The following is a 17508-nucleotide window of genomic DNA, read 5'->3' as shown; positions in this document are numbered from 1 at the left end:
ACTCACTTGTCTTGTTACTTCTGACTTGCATCTACCCAAATTATCGGTGTTAAATTTCATCAGGCCGTTGATCTGGCTATCTGAATAATCTGTTTCTATCCTTCTGTAGCCTAACACTTTCCTCCTGACTGTGATCCACCCCGCCCATCTTTGTTTCATCCATAACATTGGTCATCATTCCACTGCTCCCCACCTTCCACATTCTCACAATCGTAATTTCTGAACATCACAAACAAATCAAGATTTCCTTCCTGTTCTCCAGATGTTATTCAGAGGATGATTTGACAATTCCAGTCTCTTGCTTTTCCTATTTTGGTGAATTTATGAGTGATGTAGTTAACACATTTTATAAGTGAGCCACAAATAGCATTTTCGACACAGAGTTGAATTCATCTTTTACACTCTGCCCCTCTGCATGTTTTATTTATAAACATTTTAAATAATTTAGGATAAACAAGGGTTTGGAACATTAGCATTTTGTGTGGTGCTGTTTTTTGTAACATTCCCTGCAATAGCCAGAGCTGGAGAAATTTTTCATCTGCAGGATGGACATGGACTCATTCATTGTTTTTTTAAATCAGCGAGTGTGATGAGGATAAATATTCAAATAAATTCTATATTATCGGCAAACTGCAGAAGATCAAATCATATTCTCATATCCACCTTGAATTGGAAGCAAATACATACTGTAAAAAAATCAAAAATGTTGAAACACCACGTAGGGGAGAAAGAAACATGTCGTCTGCACTTTATGGCGACATAGAAATATATAGCACATGTACGACTTGAACAAGAATCAAGTGATAGAAGAGACAGTACAAGAATTCCTTTCTACATTTTTAATGGAATCCAGATCCCGATTTCCTTGTACAGTGATGTTTTTTTCATCCAATCTCACTTCCTCATAAACAAGCTTTTCCCTGTCACTAAAACGTCATCTGCCATTCTTCCTGTTCCGTCCTACTCATTTCTTACACTCTTACTCACCTTACACTACCCTTTGTACTGCTACATACTCTTCCACTGATGATCCATTACTCAAACCCTATTGTTAGCTACTAACTGTCTCCATTAAGATCTATCCAGTCTCTTCTGCATATAAACCAACATTTTCCGTGTTACTATCAGTTCTGAGGAAGGGGCACTGGACCTGAAACGTTAACTCTGATTTCTTTGCACAGATGCTGCTAGACCTGCTGAGCATTTACAACAATTTCTGTTTTGTTTCCACATTTTCATCGCAAGTTCTCACAATGCAATACGTCATTGATATTTAGAGCCCTGTCAAACAGAGGAACTTTGTAATTTCTTATTTAATGACCATAACAAATTACTCGAGATTCAACTGAGGTAGCAGCTTTAACGCTATCATTCAGATCAGACACTTTGTCACAGTTCAGAAAGAAGAAAGAAATCAAAAGAGCTGGACCGAAACTCAATAGATCTGGCAACATCTGAGCAGAGATGCAAAAAATTAACCTTTGATTCTAATAGGACTTTTCAGAACAGTGTCACATCATATGACGTATGTTAATTATGTTGCTTTCTGCAGACACTTCCTCACCTTTTTCGTTTCTCCCGCATTTTCTGTTTGTATTTCATGTTTGCATTATCACTATATTTCATATTGCTTGACAGGTCTACATGTTGACCTTGGTAATATTTGGACAATGTGGTCCTTTCTTGTTTCTGTGACACCTGAATTACAGCCGAAATCTGATTCTTCTTTAAGATAGAAAGTAAGAAAATTCTAGACATCTAAGTCTCAGGAAATCTATTTTGATTGAAAATACAATTTAGAGGCAGTTGAACTTCATGAAATAATAGGGATAGATTATTGATGATGGAACACTCTGTGTCCTTCATTGAACAAGCTTGTCTCCCCAATCTCCAAAAGCTTTCAATGCATAACATAGAATTATTACAGCAAAGATGGTGAAAACTCAACCCATTGTCTCTTCCAGTTTGGAATGAGCGATATTTCTACTATTATTTTCCTGTATTGACCCCATATCCCTGTACATTTTGTTAATAGCATCTGCTTTTATTTATAAGCATCCTGCCAGATTTGAACAATATGATCAATCTCAAACAAAAACAGACGTTGGTGGGAAAGCTCACAGGTCTGGCTGTATCTGTGAAGAGACATCAAAGTTAATGCTTCAGGTGCGGTGACCCTATTCAATGGTGTGTATATATAATATAGTTCACTTTATCACATTTAAAATTATCCTGTTCAGTTCACATTGTCATTGACCATTGCATATCCCAAACGTTGGCTCGTTCCTTGTTGTGAATTATATTTAATTCTATCTGACGTTAAGAGTGATGATGACTGGGAGATATCATTGTACTCCCCATGCAGTCTCCACAGCCACTATCCCCATTCCGCCCTATCCACTAGGTAAATCTGACTCATTAATTCACAAGTCATAATGAATAAGTTCACTTTTGGTTTTGGACTGAGGGGACAAAAGTGTAAACATTACTGTTTTACAGCAAATAAAACTGCGTTAAGATGTTTGTCAATTTGCATAAATTAATTACTGATACATATTACATATGGAAGGTCCAACATTTCTTTATTAGAGCAGTGAGAGGACCATTCAGAGAAGTCCACACTTCCTGTCTATGTTCAAGGCAATTGTGCCCAGTGGCGTTTGTTCCCGTGGAGGAGAGATCAGCACAGTAACAACATCCTGATTGTGTTCCTTTTTTTGTGGAGGGGCGGAGATTCGGGATAAGATGGTGACAGCATTGCAAACGTACAACAGGGCAGAGTCATCGAGGCTGCGATAAGAAAACATCCATCATTCTCCCTCACAATTGACTTCACTAGAGCAATTAGTGATGGGAGATGTGACCAATAGCCAGCGATGTGAGCATCCAGTCCAGTCCAGATATATTGTGAACTGAATGTGCTGTATTGAAAGCTAGAGCTGTTTGCTCAGTGACTGTGATTGATGTCAGTCTCCATGCATTGTAACTGTGTCCTATTGGTGAGGGGCTTCACTCAGTGCGCTATCCCAGTGCAGGAGCAGATGCATCAGCTCCAACAGTAACAGAGATCAGCAGCTGCACAGACGTGGAAAAGACAGATATGAATCTGAGAACAATGGACTGGATAATTACTCAAATGGAGAGGTAACTTTCCTTGGGTCTTTTCAACATTTTCCTCTGTTGGAAATTTCTACCATATCGGATATTTGTGGTGCTGATTATTATTTTGGGCTGGGTGGAGGGTATGTGTTACTAACCAATGGTGGAGGTGTGACTCTCCGAAAGCGAGTGTGCTTCCAATTAAACCTGTTGGACTATAACCTGCTGCTGTGTGATTTTTAAATTTGTACACCCCGATCCAACACCGGCATCTCTAAATCATTACCTATTCTCGCTATTGTTGGTGTTCTCTACTTCTGTCCATTCATTAATCCCATAAACAATTTTGAATTCATTGCAATTTCTGTTATCTATAGTTGCCAATGAAAGAATCTTTTATCTTCAATTTCAATTGTAGTCTCCATTCATCTGAATTGCAGACCACTCCCTTACAAACATCTAAGAACAAATCTGTGCACAACATCGATACCGCTTTTTGCCCTGAACTGATTTATATCTCTTGTTCTCTATGTCACCAACCCTGTCCACTTCCAGCTCACAATATCCCCATTCTCCATCTCTGCGTCAGTGCTGTGGCTGAACAAACCATTGTCTGCACGTTGGTAAAATTCAGACCTTATATTTCAAGCTCTCTTCTGGCCACATTTCCAGTTACATGTATTTCAATCACAAAATTGTTCATGTCTCGGACATTACTTCTTGATTAGGACAATGTATCAGAGTAGGAATGTCGCTGGATGTAATTCAGGAGCAAAGCTTATTAAACGAAAGACATGGTTTCAAGTGATTTGTTTCAAGTCCTACTACAGCTGATGGTGTAACTTAAATAAAAATGATAAGAATTGGAATAAAAGTGAATTTCACGAAAAACAACCATAAAACCCACATTTTGTCTGAAAACCTTCCTGTTTCACTGATGACCTTCGGTAAAGAAGTCCAATACTACTACCCGGTCTGGGTTATGTGTGACTTCAGACCAATATCATTGAGCTTGACTTTATATTGGCTTGTGGAATGGCGTTAGAGTCAGGGCAATTAGTGATGATTAGCAAATGCTGCCGTTGGCAGAGATGCCGACTTCCCATGGGATAACAAATTTGAAGGATAAACCAAATAAAGATAGATGCTGGAGATCCGAAATTGCATAAAAAATGCAAAGAAAAGATCAGAAAGTGCTGGGGAGTTTTTCTGAACTGAAAGCAGCTGGAAAATAGTGGGAATAATGCTGGTAACAGGGAAGTCTGCTTTGAAGGGCAGGAGGAGTGAGTTGAATCGATAGAGAAAGAGAGAGACAGAAGACAAAGCGCAAACAAAGGGAATGATGATCAGCTGGGATGGAAATAAAATGTGAGATCCACCTCATTTCTTTTAACTTTTCCCACCTTCCTGAATATCATGCCCATGTCGGTACATGTATACCCCGCTTTTCAAAAATTCGCTTTTTGCCACTTCCCTTTCCGAAAATCCTCCATTAGGTCCTGTTTTCACTAACCATAACAAATCCGAAGAGGATTTTCACTTTTAACAAGGAAGGTAAATTTTTCGCGCATAAATTAATGCTTCTTCGCTTTATGCTGAATCAGTTTATGAAAGGCTTTGTAGGAACGCTCTACTTTCAGATACCGAGGGAAAATCTCTATCTATCTAAGATCATGTTTAAAGCGATTTGATCCCAACTGTGTTCCCTGAGTGTCGTCGTGTTCTTATATTTATTAATGGGATATAGGAATCGCTGGTTGGGCAGCATTAGTTCACTTTTTTGATTGCCCTTGAGAAGACCTTGAGCCTCACAGGGCACTTAGACAGGGGGAGTGAGGCACACAAGGTGGCAGCTGCACAGGAGGTGTGCAAAGCAAGATCGTCTTTCACAAGATTAATGTTATTTGAAAAGTTAGAGACTTCAATTCGTCAGTCTAATTACAGTAGGGAAGAAGGTGTTCCTGAGCATGTAGGCCCATGTTTCCATGCCTCTGTATCTCCTCCCTTTTGGAAGAGGTTGTAGGAGATAATTACAGGTTTTGGAGAGATATTTGATGTTGCCAGCCTTTCGCTGACAACGAGAAGTATAAATGGTTGGAAGGTTGTCTTCCATGATAGTCTGGTCTGTGCACACAACCGTCTGTAATTTCTTATGGTCCTGGGAAGAGCAGTTACCGTCACACTATTATGCACATGAACAGAATGCTTTCAGTTGTCAGAATGCAGAGCACTGGGAGAAGACAGTTCCAAAATATTTAGATGCAACCAATGGTTGTTAAATGGATATCGATGTTCTGCTTGCTGTTTTGACAACAATTGAAATTTAACCAATAAATTTAAATTATGTCCAAGATACCAAAACACAATTGAGTTTATTGAATTGCAAACATCTAACCAAAGAGCCATCACATGCTTCAAAATTTTAGAGAAGCCATCACCATCACAACGAGGGAAAAAGAGACAGACACGTATAAGGAGAGAGAGAACACAGCGAGGGAAACAGAAGGACAGAGAGTTAAACTGAGAAAGGAACCAAAACAAGAATCAAACAGTCATATGGACAGGGAGAAGGGGAGATAGTAAGTTCAGGGAAAGAAACAGAAGACAGAGAAAAAGAAAACACAGGGAAACAGACAGTGTGAGAGAAACAGTGAGAGACAAAGCACACAGAGAGCTGGGGATGGGGTCACAGTGTGCTGGGGATGGGGTCACAGTGAGCTGGGGATAGGGTCACAGTGAGCTGGGGATAGGGTCACAGTGAGCTGGGGATGGGGTCACAGTGAGCTGGGGATAGGGTCACAGTGAGCTGGGGATAGGGTCACAGTGAGCTGGGGGTGGGGTCACAGTGAGCTGGGGATGGGGTCACAATGAGCAAGGGATGGGGAATGGGAGAAGCTGGGGGTGAGGACTGGAGAGACCTTGGAGCGAGCACTGGAGGGAGCTGGGGGAAGGGAGTTGAGAATTTACATTGGCATGTACCAACTTGTACAGGCAAATCATATTAAGCAAGGATGTACAGAACAATGGTTGTAAAACATGTCTGAGAGGCATGCAGGTTACGCTGCACAGGGCGTGCGCGAGGCGAGATTAACACGAACAAGATCAGCGTTATCTGAGATTAGAGAGTACATTCATCAGTCTCATAACAGCCGGGAATAAGCTGTTGCTGAACCAGCTGCTCTGTGTTTTCAAGCTTCTGTATCTGTTAGCCTGAACGAAGAGGTCAGGCTAACAGATACAGGTATCTGTTAGGAATAACATATCTATAGGTATGTTAGGAATAAAAGAATGACTAGGGTAGGAATAGGTCCAATCAAGGATAGTAATGGGAAGTTGCGTGTGGAGGCTGAAGAGATTGGGGAGGCACTGAATGAATACTTTTCGTCAGTATTCACTCAGGAACAGGACATTGTTGTCGATATGAATACTGAGGCACGAATAAGTAGAATGGATGGCTTTGAGATATGTAGAGAAGAGGTGTTGGAAATTCTGGCAAGGGTGAAAATAGATAAGTCCCCTGGGCCTGATGGCATTTATCCTAGGATTCTCTGGGAAGCAAGGGAGGAGATTGCAGAGCCATTGGCCTTGATTTTTGTGTCCTCTTTGTCGACAGGAGTAGTGCCAGAGGACTGGAGGCTAGCAAACGTGGTTCCCTTGTTCAAGAAGGGGAGTAGGGATAATCCTAGTAACTATAGGCCAGTGAGTCTCACTTCTGTTGTGGGCAAAGTCTTAGAGAGAATTGTAAGGGATAGGATTTATGCACATCTGGATAAGAATGATGTGATCAAGGATAGTCAGCATGGTTTTGTGAAGGGCAGGTCGTGCCTCACAAACCTTATTGAATTCTTTGAGAAGGTGACTAAGGAGGTAGATGAGGGGAAAGTGGTAGATGTGGTATATATGGATTTTAGTAAGGCGTTTGATAAGGTCCCCTATGGTAGGCTACTGCAGAAAATACAGAGATATGGCATTGAGGGTGAGTTGGAGGTTTGGATTAGGAATTGGCTGGCTGGAAGAAGACAGAGGGTAGTAGTTGATGGCAAAGGTTCATCTTGGAGTGCCGTCACTAGCGGTGTTCCGCAAGGATCTGTTTTGGGACCATTGCTGTTTGTCATTTTTATAAATGACCTGGAGGAAGGGTTAGAAGGTTGGGTGAGCAAGTTTGCGGATGATACGAAAGTCGGAGGAGTTGTAGACAGTGAGGAAGGATGTGGCAGGTTACAGCGGGATATAGAGAAGCTGCAGAGCTGGGCAGAAAGGTGGCAAATGGAGTTCAATGTAGCTAAGTGTGAGGTGATTCACTTTGGTAAGAGTAACAAAAAGATGGGGTATTGGGCTAATGGTCGGATACTTGGTAGTGTGGAAGAGCAGAGGGATCTTGGTGTCCATGTACACAGATCTCTGAAAGTTGCCACCCAGGTAAATAGTGCAGTGAAGAAGGCATATGGCGTACTGGCTTTTATTGGTAGAGGAATTGAGTTCCGGAGTCCTGAGGTCATGCTGCAGTTGTATAAGATTCTGGTGCGGCCGCATCTGGAATATTGTGTGCAGTTTTGGTCGCCATACTATAGGAAGGATGTGGAGGCACTGGAACGGGTGCAGAGGAAGTTTACCAGGATGTTGCCTGGTATGGTAGAAAGATCCTATGAGGAAAGGCTGAGGCACTTGGGGTTGTTTTCATTGGAGAAAAGAAGGTTTAGGGGTGACTTGATAGAGGTGTACAAGATGATTAGGGGGTTAGATAGGGTTGACAGTGAGAACCTTTTTCCACGTATGGAGTCAGCTCTTACAAGGGGGCATAGCTTTAAATTAAGGGGGGGGGGGTAGATATAGGACTGATGTTAGGGGTAGGTTCTTCACTCAGCGAGTCGTAAGTTCATGGAATGCCCTGCCAGTAGCAGTGGTGGACTCTCCCTCTTTATGGGTATTTAAGCGGGCATTGGATAGGTATATGGAGGATAGTGGGTTAGTGTAGGTTAGGTGGGCTTTGATCGGCGCAACATCGAGGGCCGAAGGGCCTGTACTGCGCTGTATTCTTCTATGTTCTATGTTCTATGTTCTAAGAGGTGTGGGAGACCATTACTGGGGTGTGATGGTTCTTTGATAATGTTAGAACAAAACATTCCAGCACAGAAACAGGCCATTCTGTGGTCCAAGCCTGTGCCGATCTCCAGCCCTCCGGGACCTCAGCCGTGTTCAAGGATGCTACAAAGATATCTATTAATGCCCCAGCTCTTTCCTCTCTCCCTTCCCTCAGTAATCTGGTGTAGATGTTGGCTGCCTTTCTGCGGCAACGAGCCATGTAAATGGAATCAATGGTTGGGATGTTAGAGTCCGTGTTGGTCAGAGCTGTGCACCCAACCTTCTGTAGTGTCTCACGGTCCTGAGTCGAGCAGTTGCCGTACCTGGCTGTTATGCACCTGGACAGTACGCCCTCACTGGTGCATCTGTAGAAGTAGCGCATGCTGAATTTCCTGAACCAACTGAGGAAGGAGAGGCATTGTTGAACCTTCCCGACTGTCGGACCTATGTGAGAAGTTCAGGACAGGTTGTCAGTTATCATCAGTCCGAGGGACTTGATGCTCTGCACTCCCTCAAACGGTTGATGTAGATGGAGTGTGTTCCCTTTCTTTCTTCCTAGAGTCAATGATCACTCCTTTACGTTTACAGGATTAGAGAGAGGTCATTATCAATATACCATGCTACCAAGCCCTATATCTCCTTTCTACATTCTGACGCGTTGTTGTTTGATATCCGTACTGCTATAGTGATGTCATCAGCGAACTTGTAGCTGGCGTTGTTTGGAATTTGGAAATTCAGCCGTGGGTGTACAGGGAGGACATTAGTGAGCTGAGGACACAACCTTGGGAGTACAGGGAAAACTGTAGGGGGCTGCAGAAACAACCGTGTGTGTGCATGGAGGACAGTGGGGGCTCAGGACACAACTGTGGGTGTTCAGGGAGTTCAGTAGTTGGCCTGGGCACAGCCTTGAGTGTATAGGGAGTACACTAAGGGGCTGAGGGCACAGCCGTGGGTGTACAGGGAGGACATTAGGGGGCTGAGGAAACAACCGTGGGTGTACAGGGAATACAGTAGGGGGCTGAGGACACAGCTGTGGGTGTACAGGGAGGGAGTATGTTAAGTGGCTGAGGGCACTGCCATGGGTGTATAGGTAGTACAGTCGGGAGCTGAGGGTACTGCCGTGGGTTTACTGGGAGTATTGTCGAGTGTTGCGAACATATCCTTCAGCAGCTTTAGTGTTGAATGTTATTGTGGAGGAAGTGATTTTACCGATCTTCATGATTGTGGTCTGTGGGTCAGAAACCTGAGGATCCAGTTGCAGAGAGTCGAACCGAGACCAAAGTCGCGGAGTTTTGTGATTAGTCTGTCAGGGAAAATGATTTTGAAGGTGGAGCTTTTGTCAATGAGCAGGAGCCTGGTGTAGGTGTCCTTGATGTCCAAATATTCCAGGGATGCGTGCAGGGCTCGGGTATAGTATCCGTTGAGAACCCGTTATATTAGTCGGGCAGCAGGTCAGGCTGGGAGACTGGAGTGGGTGTAGGCAAGGACCAGCCTCTCAAAGCACTTTATGATTATTGAGGTGGGAGCCACAGGGTGGCAGTCTATAAGGGCACGGTCCATGTGTTTTCTCACTTACCAGGATAATGTTGACCTTCTTGAATCAGGTTGGGACTTCGGCTTCAGAAGGAAGAGTTTTACTAGGTTTGCAGATGATACAATGATGATTGGATGGGCAGGTGATATTGTGGAAGTGGGGAGGCTGCAGAAAGGCTTGGACAGGTTAGGACACTGGGAAAACACATGGCAGATGGAACACAACATGGGAACGTATGAGATTATGCACTTCAGTAGGCGGAATACAGGCAGACACTATGTTCTAAAAGGCTTCATGAAATCTGAAGCACAAACAAAGTTTGGAGTCCTCGTCCTCTCTTACGGTTAATGTGCAGGTTCAGTTGGCAGATCAGAAAACAAATATAATGTTAACATTCATTTCAAGAGAGTGAGAATACCAGAGCGGAGACATTCTGCTGAGAATGCAATGGGCTATGATCAGACGGCTTTTGGATTATTATGAGCTGTTCTGGGGAAGGATCTACGGGTGTTGGACATGATCTATCCTGGGAATGATGCCTTGTTATATGAGCGGCAGTTGAGGGCTCTGTGTCTGTACTCAATGGAAATTAGAAGAATGGGGGGGGGGGCGCATCTGATTGAAATTGATCAATTACCGCAAAAATTGATACAGTTAGAGTACAGAAGATTTTTCCACTAATCTTAGAGACTATGACAAAATGGCACAGTTTCAGAGTGAAGAGATAGGCATAATGGCCCAACAAATTGATATATCTCATGCCCTTATGGTCATACAGTATATTATTCAATGCAGAATTGTAAGTCTCTGACGTGCTCTTGTAACCCTTGTATCTGTACGTTGATTTGACTTCTGGTCAGTGGTAACCCCTGTAAAATGGACGGTGGTAGGATACAGTGTTAACCAGTAGCGCAGTAATATGTTGAATATAAGCGGCTATCTGTGAGTCTCATCTACCGGGAGTACATTGTCTCTACGATTATTGTTATTTTCAGTCTGGCACTTTTGAAGGATCGATCCTGTTACGCTAATATTGTTGCATTTAACAGAACAGGTGCAATTTATCACAGCACTCAGCAACAATATGTCATTGAAGACTGAACACCTATCTAATAACAGAAAGGTCTAAAATGTTAGTATCAGAAACACTGCTTTCCTGTTCGTGTTCAAATCAGACAACCTGTCCCATCGAGGTGCCCCACTTGGAACTTTTTAAACTTATTTTTTGGTTATGAGAATCACTGGATGGGCCCATAATTTCTTGTCCGTCCCTAGTTGCCCCCTTGAGAAGGTGGTGCTAAGTTGCCTTCTTGTACCGCTGCAGTCCATCTGCTGTGCGTTGAACCACAATGCTATAAGGTATGGAATTCCAGCGTTTTGACCCAGCAACAGTGAAAAAAATGGTGATATATTTTCAACTCAGGATGTTGACTGGTTTGGAGCGGAGCTTGAAGGTGGTGGCGTTCACAAAAGCCTGCTGCATTATCATTCTACATGGAAGTGCTCGAAGGAGTGGAAGGTGCTTTCTGAGGATCTTTGGAGAATTTGTGCAGCGCATCTTGTCGATAGTATACACTGCTCCGACTGACCGTTGCTGGTGAGTGGAGTGAAAGCTTGTGGAAGTGGTGCTAAGCAATTGGACTGATTTGTCCTTGATGGTGTCAAGCTTCTTCAGTGTCGTTGTGGCTTCACTCATTCAGGCAATTGGGGAGTATTCCATCTCACTCCTGACTTGTGCCTTGCAAATGGTGAACATGCTTTGGGAAGACAGGAGGTGAGTTACTTGCGCAGTATTCCTAGCCTCTGATATGCTCTTATGTTTACGTGGCGATTCCAGCTAAGTTTCTGGTCAATGGTAACCCCAAGTGTATTGATGGGGGGGCGGGAGTTTAATGACAAATATGCTGCTGAATACCAAGTGGTTATATTGCTTCTTACCGGTGATGGTAATTGTCAGGCATCTGTGTGGTGCGAGTGTTGCTTGTCACTTGTCAGCCCAAGCCTGGATATTGTCCAAATCTTGTTGCATTTTGGCAAGGACTGCTTCCATACCTGAGCATTTGCGAATGGTGATGAACATTGTGCAGTCATTGTCGGATATTCCCACTTCTGAACTTATGATGGAGAGATGGCCATTCATGAAGAAGCAGAATATGTTTGGACCATCCGGAGGGCCACTGAAGATTTTAAATAATATGGTGAGGAAACGTCTGAAAATGAACATTCCAGTTCATGGAGCAAACCTTTATTCGCATTATCCTGAGGGACTACTGCAGAGATATTCTGAAACTGAGATGACTGACCTCCAACAACAATGACCTTTTTCCGATGTGTCAGGTATGACTCCAATAATGAAGTACTTGCTCGCAATATCCTTTTTGCTTGGGTTCCTTGATGCGAAATTTAAAAGTATGCAGCCTTGATTTCAAGTGCTGGAATTCAGTTCATTTTTCTATGTTTGAACAAAAGCTGTGCTGAGGTCAGGAGCTGAGTGGCCCCGGTGGAACCCAAAATGGGCGTCACTGAGCAGGTTATTGCTGAGCAGGTGCTGCTAGATAGCACTGTTGATGAGTCCTTCCATCACTTTATTGATGATGGAGATTAGAATGATGAGGCGATATTTCTGGGTTGAATTGCCCTGTGTTTTATGTACAGAACATATTTGAGCAGTTTTTTTTCCCATTGTTGCACTCTCTTTTGCACTAGGGTTAATCCTCTGGCTTGATGGGATTTTTGAGTGGTTTATATGCTGGGCCATGACATTACAGATTTTGCTGGAGTATAGTTCTTCTGCTATTGATGATCACAGCATCTTATGGATGCTCAGTCTTGAGTTGCTAGATCTGTTGGAAGTCTGTGCCATTTAGCATGGGAATAGTGCCACACAACACAATAGAGTTTATTCTCAATGTGACCGTGAGACTTTGCCTGCTCAACAACAGGTGCGGTGGTCTGTTTTACCGATGCTGTCATGGACAGATGCACCTGCAGTTGGTAGGTCAGGTATCTTTTTTCCCTCTCGTTCATTCCCTCACGAACTTCTGCAGGCCCAATCTAGAAGCTATGTCCTGTAATACCCGACCAGCGTGATCAGTAGTACTGCTGCCAAACCATTCTTGGTGGTTGACTTTGAAATTCCTCAGCCAGAATACACTTTGTGCCCCTTTTCACAGTGAGTGCTTTCTCCAAGTTCTGTTCAACGTGGAAGAGTACTGATTCAACTGAGGAATGACGTTACATGATAATCAGTAAGGCTGCTTTGCCCACGTTTAATTTAAAGTCATGGGGCTTCTTTGGGTCCGGAGTTAATTTTGGGGACTCGCAGAGCAACCACCTCCAGAATGTATCGCACTGAGCTGCTCTTTCTGATGGATCGGTCTTCACCTTGGGCCAGAACATATCCAGTGATGGTGATGGTGGTGTCTGGGGTATTTCTGAAAGGTATAATTTCGTGAGCATGACTATGTCAGGCTGTTGCTTGACTAATCTGTAAACCGGTTATCGCAATATTGGCACTAAGCCCTCAGATGTAAGAACATAGAACATAGAACTGTACAACACAGAACTGGCCCTTCAGCCCACGATGTTGTGCCGACCATTGATCCTCATGTGAGGTAAACCTAATGTACGAACCCTCAAATGTCTGTGACCATATGCATGTCCAGCAGTCTCTTAAATGTCCCCAATGACCCTGCTTCCACAACTGCTGCTGGCAATGCATTCCATGCTCTCAAAACTCTCTGCGTAAAGAACCCGCCTCTGACATCCACTCTATAATTTCCGCCAAGCGGCTTTAAACTGTGACCCCTTGTCTTAGCCATTTCTGCCCTGGGAAAAAGTCTCTGGCTATTGACTCTATCTATGCCTCTCATTATCTTGTTCACATCAATTAGGCCCCCTCTCTTCCTTCTTTTTCTCGAAAGAAAAGTGTCCAAGCTCAGTCAACATCTCTTCATTAGATAAGCCCTCCATTCCAGGCAGCATCCTAGTAAACCTCCACTGAACCCTCTCCAAAGCATCCACATTTTTCCTATAATAGGGCGACCAGAACTGGATACAGTATTCCAAGTGTGGTCTAACCAAAGTTTTATAGAGCTGCAACAAGCTCTCACTGCTTTTAAACTCAACCCCCCTGTTAATGAAAGCCAAAACACCATATGCTTTCTTAACAACTCTGTCCACTTGGGCGGCAATTTTAAGGTATCAATGTACCTGCACACCAAGATCTCGCTGTTCATCCACACTACCAAGAATCCTGTCTTTAATCCTGTACTCAACTTTCATGTTCGACCTTCCAAAATGCATCACTTCGCATTTATCCAGGTTGAACTCCATCTGCCACCTCTCAGCCCATCTCTGCATCCTGTCAATGTCATGCTGCAGCCTACAACAGCCCTCTATACTGTCAACGACACCTCCAACCTTTGTGTCGTCAGCAAACTTGCTAAGCCATCCTTCAATCTCCTCATACAAGTTATTATTAAAAATTACAAATGGTAGAGTCCCAAGAACAGAGCCCTGTGGAACACCACTCAACACTGACTTCCAGGAAGAATACTTTATTTCCGCTACCACTCGCTGTCTTCTGTCGACCAGCTAATTCTGTATCCAGACAGCTAAATTCCCCTTTATCGCATTCCTCCTGACTTTCTGAACGAGCCTACCATGTGGAATCTTATCAAATGCCTTGCTGAAGTCCACATACAACAAATCCACCGCTCGAACCTCATCAACTTGTCTAGTAACATCCTCAAAGAACTCAATAAGAATTGTGAGGCATGACCTGCCCCTAACAAAGCTGTGTTGACTGCATTTAATCAAGCCATGCTCTTCCAGATGGTCATAAATCCTATCCCTCAGAATCCTTTCTAACACCTTGCAGACGACAGATGTGAGACTTACTGGTCTGTAATTGCCGGGGATTTCCCTATTTCCTTTCTTGAAGAGAGGAATTACATTTGCCTCCCTCCAGTCCTCAGGTACGGATCCAGTGGAGAGCGAGGATGGAAAGATCTTTGCAAGCGGCGAAGCAATCACATTTCTCGCTTCCCAAAGCAGCCGGGGCCAAATCTTGTCTGGCCCTGGCGACTTGTCAATCTTAATGGTTGTCAAACTTTTCAGCACATCAGCTTCCTCAACCTCTATCCGTTCCAGCATGTTTACCTGCTCCTCAATGGTTTCATTCACTACAAGGTCCTTTTCTTTAGTTAAACAGAAGCAAACAACTCATTTATGGCTTCCCCTACCTCCTCAGACTCTATACACAAGTTCCCTATGATATCCCTGATCGGCCCTACTGTTTGTTTGATTATTCTCTAATTCCTCACATACGTGTAAAACGCTTTTAGATTCTCCCTAATCCTTCCTGCCAAGCCTTTTTCCTTCCCCCTCCTGGCTCTCCTCAGGCCATTTTTGAGCTCCTTCCTCGCCTGCCTGTAATCCTCTAGAGCTGAGCAAGACCCTTGCTTCCTCCACTTTACGTAAGCTGCCTTCTTTCTTTTGACGAGAAACTCCTCCGCTCTCATCATTCAAGGTTCCTTTATCTTACCCTTTCTTGCCTGTCTCAGAGGAACACATTTATGCATCACTCGCAACAACTGTTCCTTAAACAGTCTCCACATGTCTATAGTGCCCTTTCCATGGAACAATTGCTCCCAGTCCAAGCTTCCCAACTCACGTCTGAAAGCATCATGTTAGTAAGGAGGACTTTGCAATTTCGACAGTGATGTTTCCAAATGACTTTTTCGGTGGTCAGATCGATACCTGTTGGTCCACCCGGTTTTATTTCTTTGAGATTTTGAATAGATTGATATAACTGAATGATACGCTGGACCATTTCAGAGGGCGAGTGAGAGTCATCACATTACTTTGTGTCTGGACTGAGGATAAACGATTACTTGATTGGAGGATATTAGTGAACCAAATGGATTTTTTTTCTGACAATCGGCAATGATTTCATTCTCATCAGTGTATTCTTAATTCCAGCTTTTTAAAAATTATTGAACTGAAGTTCCACCATCTGCAGTGGCGGGATTCGAACCTGGGTCCAGAGAATAAGAGCTGAATTTCTGGATTGATAATCTAGCGATTATACCATGAGGCCTATTTGGAACCAAATGTAGTACTCAGCTGCTATTTCTTGTGTTGCCCTGTTTTTCTTTCATTGCTTGTGTTTATCTGGATCCTCAACCTTCATTAAATCCTGATTGAAATCCACCGTCATGAATGTCTTCTGGACTGCTCGAATTTCATTCAGTCTATTTTGTTTGCAAGACATTTCAAGGCAGCTGCACATCAGAGAAGAAAAGGAAGAGATAATGGGTGATTGTGCACTGTACCTGTCACCGCACCAGCTTATCTGACCAGGCACCTAAAGTATTTATTGTGGATCAGAGAACTGCCGAATTATTATAACACCGATGGAGGTCTGTCAACCCATTGTGGGGTCACAAGCACTTCAACTGCACAATTGGAGATACAATATATGGAGATAGCTGGTGTGAGAGAGAAATCAACAGATGTGGTGATTCTGTTCGCCGAGCTGGGAATTTATGTTGCAGACGTTGCGTCCCCTGTCTAGGTGACATCCTCAGTGCGTGGGAGCGTCCTGTGAAGCGCTTCTGTGATGTTTCCTCAGGCATTTATAGTGATTTGTCTCTACCGCTTCCGGTTGTCAGTTCCAGCTGTCCGCTGCAGTGGCCGGTATATTGGATCAATGTGTGCTTATTGATTGAATCTGTGGATGAGTGACAAGCATCTAAGAATTCCCTGGCTGTTCTCACAAATCTTCTCACAAACTTTGAAGAAATAAACAGAGAAAAAGAAAGTGAAGTGAGATAAACTGAGAGAGGATAGAAAGGGGAGCGATTGACTGAGTGGGAGAGGAAGAGGTGTTAGATGAGGGTGAAGTCAGATAAATCAGAAGACAGCATGAGTGTAGATAAATACGGACAGAAAGAAGTTGGAAGTTTTACTTAGAGATTCCTCTGAACTGCAAGCCCTTTGTCTGGGTGCCATACTCTGTGACCGCTGGCTGTCATCCCAGATCATTTCTTTCCAATAATATCACAGAGCTGGGTTACTGACATCTAAGCAGAACCCAATAGATCAGTAGATTAGTTCCATGGCGAAGGTGGATTTTTTAAATAAACCATGCCATGAGCAGCAGGAAATGATAACCGCACCCAAAACTCCCACTCCATCTCCAGATACTGTGTGAGAGACTGGGCCAGAGAATCTAGTGAGGGGTATCACTGACAGAGGGGAAATCAGCAGCTCCGCTGTGGATCAAATAATGATTGATAAAGTTTACACACCAGTATCCTAGTTTTCTAATCCACGTTTCAGTTTATATATCTCAATATCAGGAGTGCATTTTAACAATCTTATCTCTTTGTACTTTGCATATTTTGGTCTGTATAGAAAATCATTTTGTCCCTGTATTTTGTATTGCATAAATACATTTCATTAATATTGTCTCTGCTAATTTCTCATTGTAGACGTATCCTTGACTCTGTTTTCATATGAGTTATAAAGAGTAACGTTCCAATAGTGAAAACTGGGGAACATCAATGTACCTCTTCCCATTTTGAACAGCCATGTCCCCCAGTCCACTCCATCTTCTGTCTTTTCCCCAATGTCAAAATTACAATGTAATTGAAGTCAGTAGATGATACTTCATCACAGTTCCTTAACATTGATAACGTCAACATCCACGCTTGCCCTCTCTGATACTTGAATAACAATCTGAATTTTATTTGTCACGTACAATTCTCTGTTAACATATGCATGCC

The 17508-nt window shown here is 43.2% G+C and overlaps 1 long non-coding RNA gene across 1 annotated transcript in view; it reads left to right on the top strand.

The window, feature by feature from the left end:
* The window catches only part of LOC140455530 (uncharacterized), a 136181-nt gene extending 119133 nt beyond the window's left edge, over positions 1–17048 (top strand). The window contains exons 2-3 of the long non-coding RNA XR_011952913.1: positions 2726–3144; positions 15701–17048. This is a non-coding gene — a long non-coding RNA (uncharacterized lncRNA). The remainder of the gene's footprint in view (positions 1–2725; positions 3145–15700) is intronic.
* Positions 17049–17508: the final 460 nt, after the last annotated feature.

Source organism: Chiloscyllium punctatum, chromosome 30 (genome assembly GCF_047496795.1).
Source record: "Chiloscyllium punctatum isolate Juve2018m chromosome 30, sChiPun1.3, whole genome shotgun sequence".
NCBI classification, from domain to species: domain Eukaryota; kingdom Metazoa; phylum Chordata; class Chondrichthyes; order Orectolobiformes; family Hemiscylliidae; genus Chiloscyllium; species Chiloscyllium punctatum.
Note: the sequence above shows the minus strand (reverse complement) of the source record. Positions and strands in the feature narration are given on the sequence as shown.